Source organism: Salvelinus fontinalis, chromosome 2 (assembly GCF_029448725.1).
Source record: "Salvelinus fontinalis isolate EN_2023a chromosome 2, ASM2944872v1, whole genome shotgun sequence".
Lineage (NCBI taxonomy): Eukaryota > Metazoa > Chordata > Actinopteri > Salmoniformes > Salmonidae > Salvelinus > Salvelinus fontinalis.
In genome coordinates, this window is record NC_074666.1 from 58,505,081 (window position 1) to 58,520,713 (window position 15,633).

At 42.3% G+C, this 15,633-nt stretch overlaps 1 pseudogene; it reads right to left on the bottom strand.

Moving 5' to 3' along the window:
* Nucleotides 1-424: 424 nt before the first annotated feature.
* Nucleotides 425-13,170, bottom strand: LOC129867166 (ATP-dependent RNA helicase DHX33-like; annotated as a pseudogene).
* Nucleotides 13,171-15,633: the final 2,463 nt, after the last annotated feature.

The window sequence follows — 15,633 nt, forward strand, 5'->3', positions numbered from 1 at the left end:
CAACAGGACAATGACCCTCAGCACACAGCCAAGACAATGTAGTAGTGGCTTTGGGACAAGTCTCTGAATGTCCTTGAGTGGCCCAGCCACAGCCCGGACTTAAACCTGATCAAACAGCTCTGGAGAGACATAAAAATAGCTGTGCAGTGACACTCCCCATCCAACCTGACAGAGCTTGAGAGAATCTGCAGAGAAGAATGGGAGAAACTCCTCAAATACAGGTGTGTCAAGCTTGTAGCGTCATACCCAAAAAGACTCGAGGCTATAATCGCTGCCAAAGGTGCTTCAACAAAGTACTGAGTAACGGGTCTGAATACTTATGTAAATGTAATAGTTTATTTTATTTTATAAATTTGCAAAAATGTCTAAAAACAAATGTTTTCTTTGTCATTATGGTGTATTGTGTGTAGATTGATGAGTAAAAAAAACATTTTAATCAATATCAGAATAAGGCTGTAATGTAACAAAATGTGGAAAAAGTCAAGGGGTCTGAATACTTTCCGAATGCACTGTATGTCCAGAGGTACTGTATACAGCTGATCATAGTTGAAGTGCATTTTGTATAGTCTCCCCCACAGGCTTCTTCTTCCTCGAGTTATCCACTGACCTTGTTGGCGTTCACTTTCTTGAAGGTTCTGTAGATGTTGAGCAGGGTCAAGTGATCTCCCTCGCTGGTGGTGAACGTCTTGCGTGTGGCAAGACACTCCTCTCTGCGTACAGGGGGGTTGTAGAGCACCATGTCCACCGACAGCAGAGGACGATGGTCAGCACCTCCTCAGAGCACTGGAAGTCTGGCGACAGCAGGATGGTCTGTCGATGTAGACACACAAGAGAGAGATACAGCGAGGGATAATGTGATAATACAGTATTTATTGTTGGTCATGGGGATCAATACAAACAACCTCCAATAAAAAGCCCCTTTCCTGTGTGTCTGTGTCTTACCTTGGCATAGCGTGGCTCCAGGGGTAAGCTGGCAAATCTTCTTGCCCAGAGGAGTGAGGGTGACCTGCTCATCTTTCTTCTCTACAGCCCCTAGTAGATCCAGCTGCTCCACCGCCGTACGCATCGCCTCTGAACAGTCATATTAACATTACGTTATTACAACCAACTCTGACCAAACACGTCGACAACATGACACTATTTCAACAAGATGAATGCAATAACTAAATGTAAGTTGCTCTGGATATGAGAGTCTGCTAAATGACTAAAATGTAAAATGTAATTACAGTAGTACAACTAACTCCTATCTGAGTCTACATATCAGTGGATTAATGTAATAACACTTCTGAAGACGTTAACATCACAGTGAACACACAGCAGACCTGGGACTGGATGACAGACTGCTTACCAGGAGAAGGCTTAGACATGAAGTCAAAGTTCATCACGTCAGGAATCGCCAGAGCCAGAAGCTGCAGCATGACACTGGCCAGGTTACACCTACAGGGGAGAACACGGGACAGGAACAGTTACACCTGCAGAGGAGAGAACAGAGGAGCAGAACACTCACTCATAATGACCTAGAGATGCATCAACTTATGCTGCAGCAAGAACTGGTTCGTGTTCATTAGGGCACACCGTAGCAAAAAGGGGCGAATGAAAACGAGCATTTCTTATTGGACATGTTAAGGTACCTCACCATTTCGTGCCTACTGAAAATGACCTTGTTCTCTTTTAACAGGTGAACAGTGACAGTAACTAGATTTGCTTCGGCTCCTAATCTAAGCCATGATGGTCCTACCCACCTCTGTATCTCAGGCACGGTCATGGGGATGAGGTTGTCAAACTCGTCCTCGGTGTAGAGGCGGTAGACAGACCCTGAGTCCTCTCTGCCAGCCCTGCCCGCCCTCTGCCACGCCTGGGCTTTAGATACCCACTGTACTGCTAACACCTCCAGACCACTCTCTGGGGGGCAGACAGAAACACATTACAAATAATGAGGAGCACAATGAAAATAAGTCTGTAGACTTTATTATATATGTTAATCTTAAATAATTTTTTAACCTGTTAGGGGTGCAGCCCGACACCGGTACACTTATGACAACATCCAGCTCAAGTGCAGGGCGCGAAATTCAAAAGATATTTTTTTTAAATATTTAACTTTCACACATTAACAAGTCCAAGACACCAGATGAAAGGTGCACATCTTAAGAATCAAGCCAACATGTCCGATTTTTTTAATGTTTTACAGGGAAGACACAATGTGTAAATCTATTAGCTAATCACGTTAGCAAAAGACACCAATATTCTTACTCCATCAGTTTATGACTCCATCAGTAGCTATCACAAATTTGTCCAAATAAAGATACAAATAGCCACTAACCAAGAAACAACCTCATCAGATGACAGTCTGATAACATATTTATTGTATAGCATATGTTTTTTTAGAAAAATTTGCATATTTCAGGTATAATTCATAGTTTACATTTCAGCTACAATCAGAAATTGCACTGAAAGCAGCCATAATATTTACAGACACCAACGTCAAATACCTAATTACTCAACATAAAACATTTCTGAAAAATACATAGTGTACAGCAATTGAAAGACAGGCATCTTGTGATTCTAGACAATATTTCCGATTTATTAAATGTTTTACAGCGCAAACAAAATGTAGCGTGATATTAGCATAGCCACAATAGCCAGAAACACTTGGGCGCCCACGACCAGTCAACATGCACGACAGATATATGAAATAACATCATAAATTGGGTCTTACTTTTGCTGATCTTTCATCAGAAGGTTGAACAAGGTGTCCTCTGTCCAGATGAGTCGTTGTTTGGATTCAGAATGGCAAATTTCCCTCTTCACTTAGCATTGGCACTAGCCGAGTGGCACAAATCTCTCCGACGTAAACACAGTCAGAGGACGGAACACGGCAAAACTCCCGAAAAAATGTCAATAATCTGATTAAACTATATTGAAAAAACATACATTACGATGATATGTTCACATGTATCAAAAAAATTCAGAGCCGGGGATAGTTGTCGTCTATTACGGCAGGAAAACAGAAGGCAATGGCACTTCCTTGTCGCGCGTTTCAGAGTACCGGAAGTGGACGGTCACGTCAAAGAAATAGCTTTTATTCCACCCCAGAACAAGATGAACACAAAATTTCTTCTCTCACATCCTCTTGACACCAAGAGGAAGGCGTATGGAGTGTAAGTAGACTCCTAAGTGTCATGACCATGTATAGGCATCAAGTTGAACAGAACACATATTTCTGACATTTCACTTCCTAGTCAGGGAAAGTGCTGCCAAATGAATTCTGTTTCACTCAGAGAAATAATTCCAACGGTTTTAGAAACTAGAGAGTGTTTTCTATCCAGTATTAATATCCATATTGTACGAGCAAGAATTGAGTAGGAGGCCGTTTGAAATGGGCACGATTTCACTGGCTACTCAACACTTTCCCTTGCAGCCAGAAGAAGTTTTTAAGCCTATTTTAGTTTTATCATATTTATTTCGAAAATATAACATTTCATAATTCGAGTTCATTCATTTATTTATTCACACTAGGTCACAGACCTGAGTGACTCACAAGTAGAGAAACGGAGTTTAAAAAGCATTGTGTACAGTTCATTCATTTATTTATTCACACTAGGCCACAGACCTGAGTAACTCGCAATTAGAGAAACAGAGTTTAAAAAGCATTGTGTACAGTCAGTGAGGAATCTCACCTGGGTTGAAGTGTTTTGCTTTCACCATGCCTGTATCAATTATGTATTTGATCCCTGAGATGGTGATTGACGTCTCAGCGATGTTGGTTGAGAGAATGACCTTCCTACAACCCTGGCAAAACAATACAGTTGCTTGAGGAGACCATGTATCTGTCACGCCCTGGCCTTAGTATTCTTTGTTTTCTTTATTATTTTAGTTAGGTCAGGGTGTGACATGGGAAGTTTGTGTGTTTTGTCTAGTTTAGGGTGTGTGTATTGTTTAGGGGGTGTTGTATAGTGTATGGGGTTGTGTTCAGGAGAGTTCTAGGAAAGTCTATGGTTGCCTGGTTTGGTTCTCAATCAGAGACAGATGTCATTAATTGTCTCTGATTGGGAGCCATATTTAAGGCAGCCATAGGCTTTAGGTGATTGTGGGAGATTGTCTATGTTGAACGTAAGTAGCTTGTGTGTGCACTTTCGTTTGTAGCTTCACGGTTGTTTGTTGTTTTGTATAGTTTGTATAAGTGTTTCGTTTCGTGTTCATCTTCAAAATAAAGAGAAGATGCATTTTGCACACGCTGCGCCTTGGTCCACTCTCTCTAAAGAAGACATTCGTGACAGTATCACATTATACAGTGCTTTCAGAAAGTATTCATACCCCTTGACTTATTCCACATTTTGTTACAGCCGGAATTCTAAATGTATTAAATCAATGTAACATTTTCCCCTTCTTTGCGAGTGTCACGGCCGTTGCTGGAAGTAGACCAAAGCGCAGCGTGGTGAGCGTACATATTCCTTTTATTTAGAAATGACGCCGACAAAAACAATTAACAATACAAAACAACCGCGAAGCTTACGGGCTATGTGCCACAAACAAAGTTAACTTCCCACACTGTAAGGAGGAAAAAGGTTAAGTTATGGTTCCCAATCAGAGACAACGATAGACAGCTGTCCCTGATTGAGAACCATACCCGGCCAGAACATAGAAATACAAAATCATAGAAAACAAAAACATAGAATGCCCACCCCAAATCACATCCTGACCAAACCAAATAGAGACCTAAAAAGGCTCTCTAAGGTCAGGGCGTGATAGCGAGGCATTGGAAATCCTCTGTGATATTTGTGGTTGAATCTGTGTTTGAAATTCACTGCTCGACTGAGTGACTTTACAGATAATTGTATGTGTGGGGTACAGAGATGAGGTAGTCATAAAAAACAATCATGTTAAACACTAGTACTGCACATAGAGTGAGTCCATGCAACTTATTATGTGACTTGTTAATCAAATTTTTACTCCTGAATTTATTTAGGTTTGCTATAACAAAGCGGTTGAATACTTATTGACATTTCAGCTTTTAATTTTTAATGAATGTCAAATGTCAAATTTTCTAAAATCATAATTCCACTTTGACATTATGGGGTATTGTCTGTAGGCCAGTGACACATCGCAATTTAATCCATTTTAAATTCAGGCAGTAACACAACAGAATGTGGAAAAAGTCAAGGGGTGTGAATACTTTCTGAAGGTACTGTAGATGACTGCAGGATATTGAGGGGGGTGTAGGTGTATCTTACCTTAGGTGCGGGCTGGAAGACCCTGAGCTGCTGAGCAGGGGACAGAGAGGCGTACAGGGGGATGACTGTCATAGGATCACAGCCGTCAGGGAGGTGCTTGGCGATGTCACGGCAGGTACGGGCCAGCGCCTCTATCTCCTCCCGACCCGTCATGAACACCAGGATGTCATATGATGTAGGGGCTTCCTGTTTAGAATGGACACATCACAACCCCATCCTGTCTGGCATCATATGGTGATTTGGAATCATGTCTCCAACTTGTGTTTCCAGAAAGGTATGATTCATGTAAGTTATAAGGTTGAGTAGTGATAGTAGTAGCCTGACTGAACTAGTGAGTGCAGCATTCAGTCTGGTTTAACCAGGCCAGGTGTCTGGGCCATCTTTAACTGAATCAACTCTTTCTACATGAGACATTTCTCTTCAGCTAAAGCACCCCAGCAGCCAGGCCAGCCAGAGCACACTTATGTACCTGATGGATCTGGAAGACTGAAACCAGTGTAGCCTGCAAATAGTCAGACTGGGGATGCTTGGTGTAGTAGATTTGGATGGGGTGCATGCAGCTTGCCCTCCAGGTACAGCACAGGAGATTTGTTGAAGTACTCAGAGAAGAGGTCCACATCCATGGTGGCTGACATCACGATCACCTAGAATGGTACATTGAAGAGACAATACATCAGATTTATTTATAAAAAAAACTTTTTTTTAAATCAGCAGTTGTCATAAAGTGTTTTTACAGTAAGAACAAGACTACAAGCCACCAGTCTTAAGGTGGTCTGTGCAGAGTAATGTTGACATTGTACATCTGTACTTTGAAGAATGGAACATCAGCCCAGGGGGGCACGTGCGCACACACACACACACGTTTATGTTAAAAAACACAACCAGCCTATGACATTTTTTATCTATGTAGCCTAATGTTAGTGACCTAGCCTGAAATTCAAACTGAAATGTTCTGTTACACCATTGTTTCAGATCATATCAGTTTGAATTCCAGGCTACTGAGTCTAGTAGTGACCTACCGTGAGGGGAATCTTGTTCTGTTCTCTGCATTTGCGTTGGGCTACCTTCACCACTCCAAACAGCACGTCAGTGTGGACCGGGCGCTCGTGAGCCTCATCCAGCAACACCACAGTGTAACGCAGCCATAAGGGGTCTCGTATGACCTCCCGCAGGAGCATACCATCTGTCATGAACTTTAGCTTTGTCTCTGAGGAGGTGACATCCTCAAATCTCACCGTGTAGCCAACCTGAAGGGCATGATTGGATTTCCTGTTAGGCCTATCTTGAGTGTTTGGTAATGGTATCAGTCCCATATATGCAGCCATGCTGCTGCCACTCGACCATTGATGATGATCTAGGCTGCGAGGGAAAGTATGAGTACCACATCCTTACTATTTGATGCGTGTTCAAAATGTGTCTGTCTTTTTCACCATAGAGTTTGACCACTAATTGTAATGTAAAAGGTTGTTTTTATTTACCAGCTTCCCCAGTTGAGCTCTCTTCTCCTCTGCCACCCTCGATGCCTGGAGATAGCTGCCAGTCGGCGGGGCTGTGTGACTGCGACGATGCCCTGTCGTCTGATGCCATACAAGTACTGAGGGAACTGGGTGGTTAACCCAGAACCAGTCTCACCTGAGGGACAGGGCAACGCAAGACAGCTAGGTAGCTAACATTATAATAGTTCAGGGGAAAAATCTACAGTATATGCAACCACATGAAGAAGAAAGTCAACATTGTTACCCAAACAGAATCAAACAGAAGCAAACTGAATGAAACAGGGAGCTTGGTGCTACAGTGGGTTGAGATTTGAGATAAAATATCCCCAGGAAAGTATTATTAAACTGACTTCAAAATGCAGTTCTCTGTGTGTGGCTGACAATCAAGATGTGTTTGCTCATAACCTAAGACATGTGCACAAGACGGAAGTACATGCACGTGATGCATGCATATTAACAAAAGTTTTGCAGGTGTTCACATGGTTTTGTGCATGTGCCAGGTGATAGAAATTTCAACGACAGAACCGTGAGAGTGGCCCAGGTGCAGACATCATCTCTCAGGCCCCTCTCTTTTTTAAAATTTAACTAGGCAGGTCAGTTAAGAACAAATTCGAATCAAATCAAATTTTATTGGTCACATACACATGGTTAGCAGATGTTATTCTAGTTCTAGTTCCGACACGGCAGTAAACAACTACCTTATACACACAAGTGTAAAGGAATGAATAAGAATATGTACATATAAATATATGGATGAGCGATGGCCAAACGGCATAGGCAAGATGCAGTAGATGATACAGAGTACAGTATATACATATGAGATGAGTAATGTAGGGTATGTAAACACTGTATAAAGTGGCATTGTTTAAAGTGACTAGTGATACATTTATAACATCCAATTTTAAATATTAAAGTGGCTAGAGATTTGAGTCAGTATGTTGGCAGCAGCCACTCAACGTTAGTGATGGCTCTTAACAGTCTGATGGCCTTGAGATAGAAGCTGTTTTTCAGTCTCTCGGTGCACCTGTACTGACCTCGCCTTCTGGATGATAGCGGGGTGAACAGGCAGTGGCTCGGGTGGTTGTTGTCCTTGATGATCTTTTTGGCCTTCCTGTGACATTGGGGGTGTAGGTGTCCTGGATGGCAGGTAATTTGCCCCCAGTGATGTGTTGTGCAGACCTCACTACCCTCTGGGGAGCCTTGCGGTTGTGGGTGGAGCAGTTGCCATACCAGGCGGTGATACAGCCCGACAGGATGCTCTCGATTGTGCATCTTTAAAAGTTTGTGAGTGTTTTTGGTGACAAGCCAACTTTCTTCAGCCTCCTGAGGTTGAAGAGGCGCTGTTGCGCCTTCTTCACCATGCTGTCTGTGTGGGTGGACCATTTCAGTTTGTCCGTGATGTGTACGCCGAGGAACTTAAAACTTTCCACCTTCTCCACTACTGTCCCGTCGATGTGGATAGGGGGGTGCTCCCTCTGCTGTTTCCTGAAGTCCACGATCATCTCCTTTGTTTTGTTGACGTTGAGTGTGAGGCTATTTTCCTGACACCACACTCCGAGGGCCCTCACCTCCTCCCTGTAGGCCGTCTCGTCGTTGTTGGTAATCAAGCCTACCACTGTAGTGTCGTCTGCAAACTTGATGATTGAGTTGGAGGCGTGCATGGCCACGCAGTCATGGGTGAACAGGGAGTACAGGAGAGGGCTGAGAATGCACCCTTGTGGGGCCCCAGTGATGAGGATCAGCGGGGTGGAGATGTTGTTTCCTACCCTCACCACCTGGGGGCGGCCCGTCAGAATGTCCAGGACCCAGGAGCAAAGGGCGGGGTCGAGACTCAGGGTCTCGACGAGTTTGGAGGGTACTATGGTGTTAAATGCTAAATGCATTCTTACATAGGTATTCCTCTTGTCCAGAGGAAGTGTGTAGTGTGGGCAGTGTGCAGTGTGATTGCTTCGTCTGTGGACCTATTGGGGCTGTAAGCAAATTGGAGTGGGTCTAGGGTATCAGGTAGGGTGGAGGTGATATGATCCTTGACTAGTCTCTCAAAGCACTTCATGTTTACAGAAGTGACTGCTACGGGGTGATAGTCGTTTAGCTCAGTTACCTTAACTTTCTTGTGAACAAAACAGGAACAAAAACCCTCTTGAAGCATGTGGGAACAGCAGACTGGGATAGGGATTGATTGAATATGTCCGTAAACACACCAGCCAGCTGTGCTGTGCATGCTCTGAGGAGGCGGCTAGGGATGCCGTCTAGGCCGCAGCCTTGTGAGGGTTAACACGTTTAAATGTTTTTTTCACGTTGGCTGCGGTGAAGGAGAGGTCGCAGGTTTTGGTAGCGGGCCGTGTCGGTGGCACTGTATTGTCCTCAAAGCGAGCAAAGAAGTTGTTTTGTTTGTCTGGGAGCAAGACATCGTGGTTCGCGACAACTGACTTGTTGTAAAGGTGGCATCCTTTGACGGTGCCACGTTGAAAGTCATTGAACTCTTCAGTATGGCCATTCTACTGCCAATGTTTGTCTATGGAGATTGCATGGCTGTGTGCTTGATTTTGTACACCTGTCAGCAACGGCTGTGGCTGAAATAGCCGAATCCACTAATATGAAGGGGTGTCCATGTACTTTTGTATATATAGTGTACAGTACTTCCCCCGCCGTAACGTTAACAGAACTGCAGAACAGCAACTCTTGTCAGGTGGGGGACACTATACCGTTGTTCCCTAGCTAGCTAGCAGCCTCCTCCTTCGGTAGGGTTTTTCGGGGGTTGGCATCCAATATTGGTGCATTACCGCCACCTACTGTGCTGAACACCAGAGCCCTCAATGATATGACTATACTGCCACCTACTGGTGGGAAGACTTTTCGGTTTTAAATGAAAATGAATGTCACAATAGTTTTACAGCTTGTAGGCTTTGTGGCGGGATCTTAATGTTTTTGTTTAACTGACACTTTTGATATTATGGATTTCCTCTGATTGTCTCTGAGATTAAAATGTGTGTCAAAAGGAAAATAAAAGTCTTATCAGAGTTGCCTGCTCCCTTAAGAAGAAGGGAGCAGTTGCAGACCAGAAGCCTATAGCCAATGCAGCACTGGTCCACATCTGTTCTGTCTTTCGGGTGAGTAGTATTAGTTGGTACTGTATGTGCCTTTAGGTTCCTCTCCATGTGTAGGCTATTGTACTGGCCTGTGTGTCACAGTCTTTCATTATTGTTGTAGTTTGTCACATCGTATTGCTTAGTTTATCATTTTTGTCTACTTTGAATTAAATCTAAGCCAATTCCTCCATTTTGCACTTGACTTTTTTAGACACAGACCCGAAGACATTTGAAGCAGCACTTTGAGAGCAAGCTGTCCTCAGTGCTTCATTTGTATCGTGAATGGATCATTTGTGGCAATGCTGTGATCACTTATCTTCTTTAATGTTGTGATTCACAGACAAATGATGACCGTGACTTGAAAGCTGCAACTGAGAAGGAATGGCGTTGAGGGATACATGCTGAGATCCCGAGTATGACTGGACTTGGGCCAGATATTTGTGACAGCGACCTAAAAGGGGTGCAGAAGCAGAACAACACACCATTTTATGTTTATTCTATGGCCAGCCATCCCTCTAGCTACCCCTTATTCCACACTATGCCTTTTATGACCCATGGTCCCTCAACTTCCAAAACTTTGGAACTCTCCATCTTATCTCTATAAACCCACCCTACTTTCACCAATTTCCCCTATGCTGCTTCCTTCACTTGTTCTTCTCTTGATTGGATGACATCTAGACTGAGTAACACATTTAAAAGTGTTGATGTGTACTGTTTAGGCTACCTTTTTTTCACCTGTGTAATGATGTCCTGCTTATTCTGGGGTTCAGACTGAATGCAGTGTTGAATGTGCTGCTAACAAATGACAGCAGCAACATGGACCTGTAAAATTGACAAGAAGGGTGTTGATATAGCTGTGTTTAGACATGGCTTCCCGGTTTTGAGTCTGTTAAGTGTGTTTCTCATTCTGCTGGAGTTGACCTGGTATTTTATATAAAACCTAACTTACGCATCCAGTTGTTTCTCCATTTGTATCTCATCCACCAAAAATCACAATATGCTGTTTTACATTTTGTGTTATTTCTGCAGGTCTAATTCCTAAAATGTAAAAGCAGAAGAATCTGTACACTCTCTGATATAATTAACAGTTCACATGGTGCTCTTCGATGTCCCAGGTTTGTGGCAGGAATAAATAATTGAATCTTCAAGTGAATCTTCAACTTCAAGTCAGATGTTTATATGTTATGTTTAAAAGGCGTATGCATTGTTTACTGTTTTGATTTATTTAAAGCAATGTAATTCCTTTAATCTGTAATCTTTTTATCTCTTTATTTCTTTTTCTCTGAGGACCTGAGCCCTAGGAACATGCCTCAGGACTACCTGGCCTGATGTCTCCTTGCTGTCCCCAGTCCACCTGGTCGTGCTGCTGCTCCACTTTCAACTGTTCTGCCTGCGTCACCGGACGTGCTACCTGCCCCAGACCTGCTGTTTTCAACTCTCTAGAGACAGCAGGAGCTGTAGAGATACTCTGAATGATCTTCTATGAAAAGCCTACTGACATTTACTCCTGAGGTGCTGACCTGTTGCACCCTCTACAACCACTGTGATTATTATTATTTGACCCTGCTGGTCATCTATGAACATTTGAACATCTTGGCCATGTTCTGTTATAATCTCCACCCGGCACAGCCAGAAGAGGACTGGCCACCCTTCATAGCCTGGTTCCTCTCTAGGTTTCTTCCAAGGTCCTGGCCTTTCAAGGGAGTTTTTCCTAGCCACCGTGCTTCTACACCTGCATTGCTTGCTGTTTGGGGTTTTAGGCTGGGTTTCTGTACAGCACTTTGTGACATCAGCAGATGTAAGAAGGGCTTTAGAAATAATTTGATTGATTGATTCATTAATTCATTGTTTCAGTTCAGGTGTTTGATGTGGTGGCTAGGTGCATTATTTTCAATTAAATATGCCAAATAAATATGTTTATTCATTCATGATTATGGATACATTCTGCAATGTCCTCATCTGGCTTTGAATCTACAACAGAACATCTCAACAATTTAGTTCCAAATTGCTTTAATACATCAGTACACCATGAATTGAAATACAGTGCCTTCAGAAAGTATTCACACCCCTTTATTTATTCCATATTTTGTTGTGTTACAGTCTGAATTCAAAATCAATTAAATATATTTTTTCTCACCCATCTACACCATAATGACAAAGTGATAACATGTTTTAAAAATGTTTGCAAATTATTGAAAATAAAATACAGAAATATCTCACTTTACATAATTGAGCTCAGGTTTGTCCAATTTCCTTTGATCATCCTTGAGATGTCACTACAACATGATTGAAGTCCACCTTTGGCCAATTCAGTTGTTTGAATTGGATTTAGAAAGAATATACAGTACCAGTCAAAAGTTTGGACAAACCTATTCATTCAAGGGTTTTTCGCCCTGGCGTGACGCGTTAACCATCTCTCGGACAAAGTTACTTTTATCAATATATTTGTCTCTATTTACTCTGAGATTGTAAAATGCTAAATTAGCATCTCCAGCACGTCATCTCTAGCTGACACCTTTGCTGTCAGCTAGCTAGATACAGTACTAGCTACTTTGATCCAAAATGAAAAACAGTACAAGTGCAAAGTTTGGACACAGCTACTCATTCAAGGGCTTTTCATTATTTTTACTATTTTCTACACTGTAGAATAATAGTGAAGACATCATACCTATGAAATAACACATATGGAATCATGTAGTAATCAAAAAAGTGTTAAACAAATCAAAATATATTTTATATTTGAGATTCTTCAAAGTAGCCTTGACCAGCTTCATGAGGTAGTCACCTGGAATGCATTTCAATTAATTGGTGTGCCTTGTTAAAAGTTAATTTGTGGAATTTCTGTCCTTCTTAATGCATTTAAGCCAATCAGTTGTGTTGTGTCAAGGTAGGGGTGGTATACAGAAGATAGCCCTATTTGGCAAAATACCAAGTCCATATAATGGCAAGAAAATGCTCAAATAAACAGTCCATCCTTACTTTAAGACAAGAAGGTCAGTCAATGCAGAACATTTCAAGAACCATCAAACGCTATGATGAAACTGGCTCTCATGAGGACCGCCACAGGAAAGGAAGACCCAGAGTTACCTCTGCTGCAGAGGATAAGTTCATTACAGTTACCAGCCTGCTTCACAGAATTCAAGTAACAGACACATCTCCACATCAATTGTCCATGAAGACTGCGTGAATCAAGTCTTCATGGTCGAGTTGCTGCAAAGAAATCACTACAAAAGGACACCAGTAATAACAAGAGACTTGATTGGGCCAAGAAACACAAGCAATGGACATTAGACGGTGGAAATCTGTCCTTTGGTCTGAAGAGTCCAAATTTGAGATGATTGGTTCACCCGCCATGTCTTTGTGAGACGCAGAGTAGGTGAACGGATGATCTCCGCATGTGTGGCTACCACCGTGAAACATAGAGGAGGGGTGATGGGGTGGGGGTGCTTTACTGGTGACACTGTCTGGGATGTATTAGAATTCAAGGCACACTTAACAAGCATGGCTACCACAGCATTCTGAAGCGATACGACATCCTATCTGGTTTGTGCTTATTGGGACTATCATTTGTTTTTTTAAACAGGAAAAGAGATATTTGACCAAGAAGGAGAGTGATGGAAGGCTGCATCAGATGACCTGGCCTTCACAATCACCCGACCTCAACCCAAACCCAGTTGAGATGGTTTGGGATGAGTTGGACCACAGAGTGAAAGAAAAGCAGCCAACAAGTGCTCAGCATATGTGGGAACTCCTTCAAGACTGTTGGAAAAGCATTCCAGTTGAAGCTGGTTGAGAGAATGGCAAGAGTTTGCAAAGCTGTCATCAAGGCAAATGGTGGCTGCTTTGAAGAATGTCAAAGATAACATATCTTTTGATTTGTTTTACACTTATTTTTGGTTACTACATGATTCCATATGTGTTATTTCATAGTTTTGATGTCTTCACTATTATTCTACAATCTCACCATCAACAATCTCAACATAAAAATAAACAAAACCCCTTGAATGAGTAGGTGTGTCCAAATGTTTGACTGGTACTGTATATATAAAGGTCCTACCGTTGACAGTGCATGTCAGAGTTGAAACTGTACCATGAAGTCCGAGGAACTGTCCGTAGATCTCCGAGATAGGATTGTGATGAGGCCTATATCTGGGGAAGGGTATACAAGAATTTATAGAGTGTTGAACTTTTCCAAGAGCACAGTGGTCTCCATCATTGGGAAATAGAAAACATTAAGAACTACCCAGACCCTGCCTAGAGCTGGCCATTCGATTAAACGTAGCAACCGGCCAAGAAGGGCCTTGTCCAGGGAGGAGACCAAGAACACAATGACCACTCTGACAGAACTACAGAGTTATTTGGCTGAGATGGGATAACCTGCCAGAAGGACAACAGTCTCTGCAGCACTTCACCAATCTGGGCTTTATGGGACAGCGGCCAGATGGAACACACTCCTGAGAAAAAGGCACGACAACATGCCTGGAATTTGCTAAAAAGGAACGTGAAAGACTGAGAGCATAAGGCAAAACATTATGTGGTCTGATGAGACAAAAATGTAACTCTTTGGCCTGAATGCAAAACACTATGTCTGGAGAAAAACAAGCACAGCTCATCACCCGTCTAACCATCCCTACCATGAAGCAAGGTGGTAGCAGCATCATGCTATGGGTATGCTTTTCAGCGGCAGGGAATGGGAGACTGGTAAGGCTAAAGGGAACAATGAATGGAGCAAAATACAGGCAAACCATTGATGAGAACTTGCTTCAGAGTGCAAATTATCTTAGACTGGGGCAAAGATTTATGTTCCAACAGGACAATGACCCCAAGCATACAGCCAAAGCAACCCTGGAATGGTTTCATAACAAGAATGTAAAAGTCCTTGAGTGGCCCAGTCAAACCCCAGACTTGAATCCCATTGAAAATCTGTGGAAAGACTTGAAGATTGCTGTTCAATGCCACTCCCCACAACAAACTGTGGAATAATTCAAGGGGTATGAATACTTTCTGAAGGCACTGTAAATAAGCCAACAAATATTAGTTTAATAAAATATGGAACAGTAAATAAAAATGTTCAATATAGGTCATTATCAATACAACCTCACAATACGGAGCAGAACGTATGCGACCACAGCTCCGCTAAAACCATTGACAACTACGTGCCGTTTTCAAGGGATTGTTAAATAAATTTCGTTGTAAACTATTTCGTTGTAATATCATCACATCTTGAAGAGCATAGTCAGAACAAAAACGCTCAGATTATTTCATGCAAAACAATCATTAGCTCTATCATCAGTTATTACAGTAAGTAACTGCATGCTTTTCATGATCAATAAACATAAATTAATCATACCCCCTAAATAAATAAACAAATATCAATTGATCATGTATTTTCCGATACGTGAGGGTAGCCTATCCATTTGCCATGTAGCTAGCTAGTATAGCAAACAACGTGTAATTTAGCTTGCTTCATCAGAGATTGGGTTTTCGGGAAGAGTTTGACATCGGCATGTCCTCATCCTGGTAAAGTTGTCAGTCATCACCACTATAGATGGAAAGCAAATCAAACAATATTTGGATATAGCCATCTAGTTTATCCCTTGACAGTTAGCTTGTTAACTAACCATATTGATGTGATCAGTTATTAGCTAGCTAGCCAATTTGATGTGGTCCTTCAATCAATGTAGCCTATCATGTCTGTCAGCAGCAATTGTGATTAAGCACTCTTAAAAACAATGTTGAAAAGGGGATAATGTTAGCTAACTTCGCTAGGTAGGCCTACGTTGGTTGGAGAAAAAGTACATTAGGACTACTTACCAC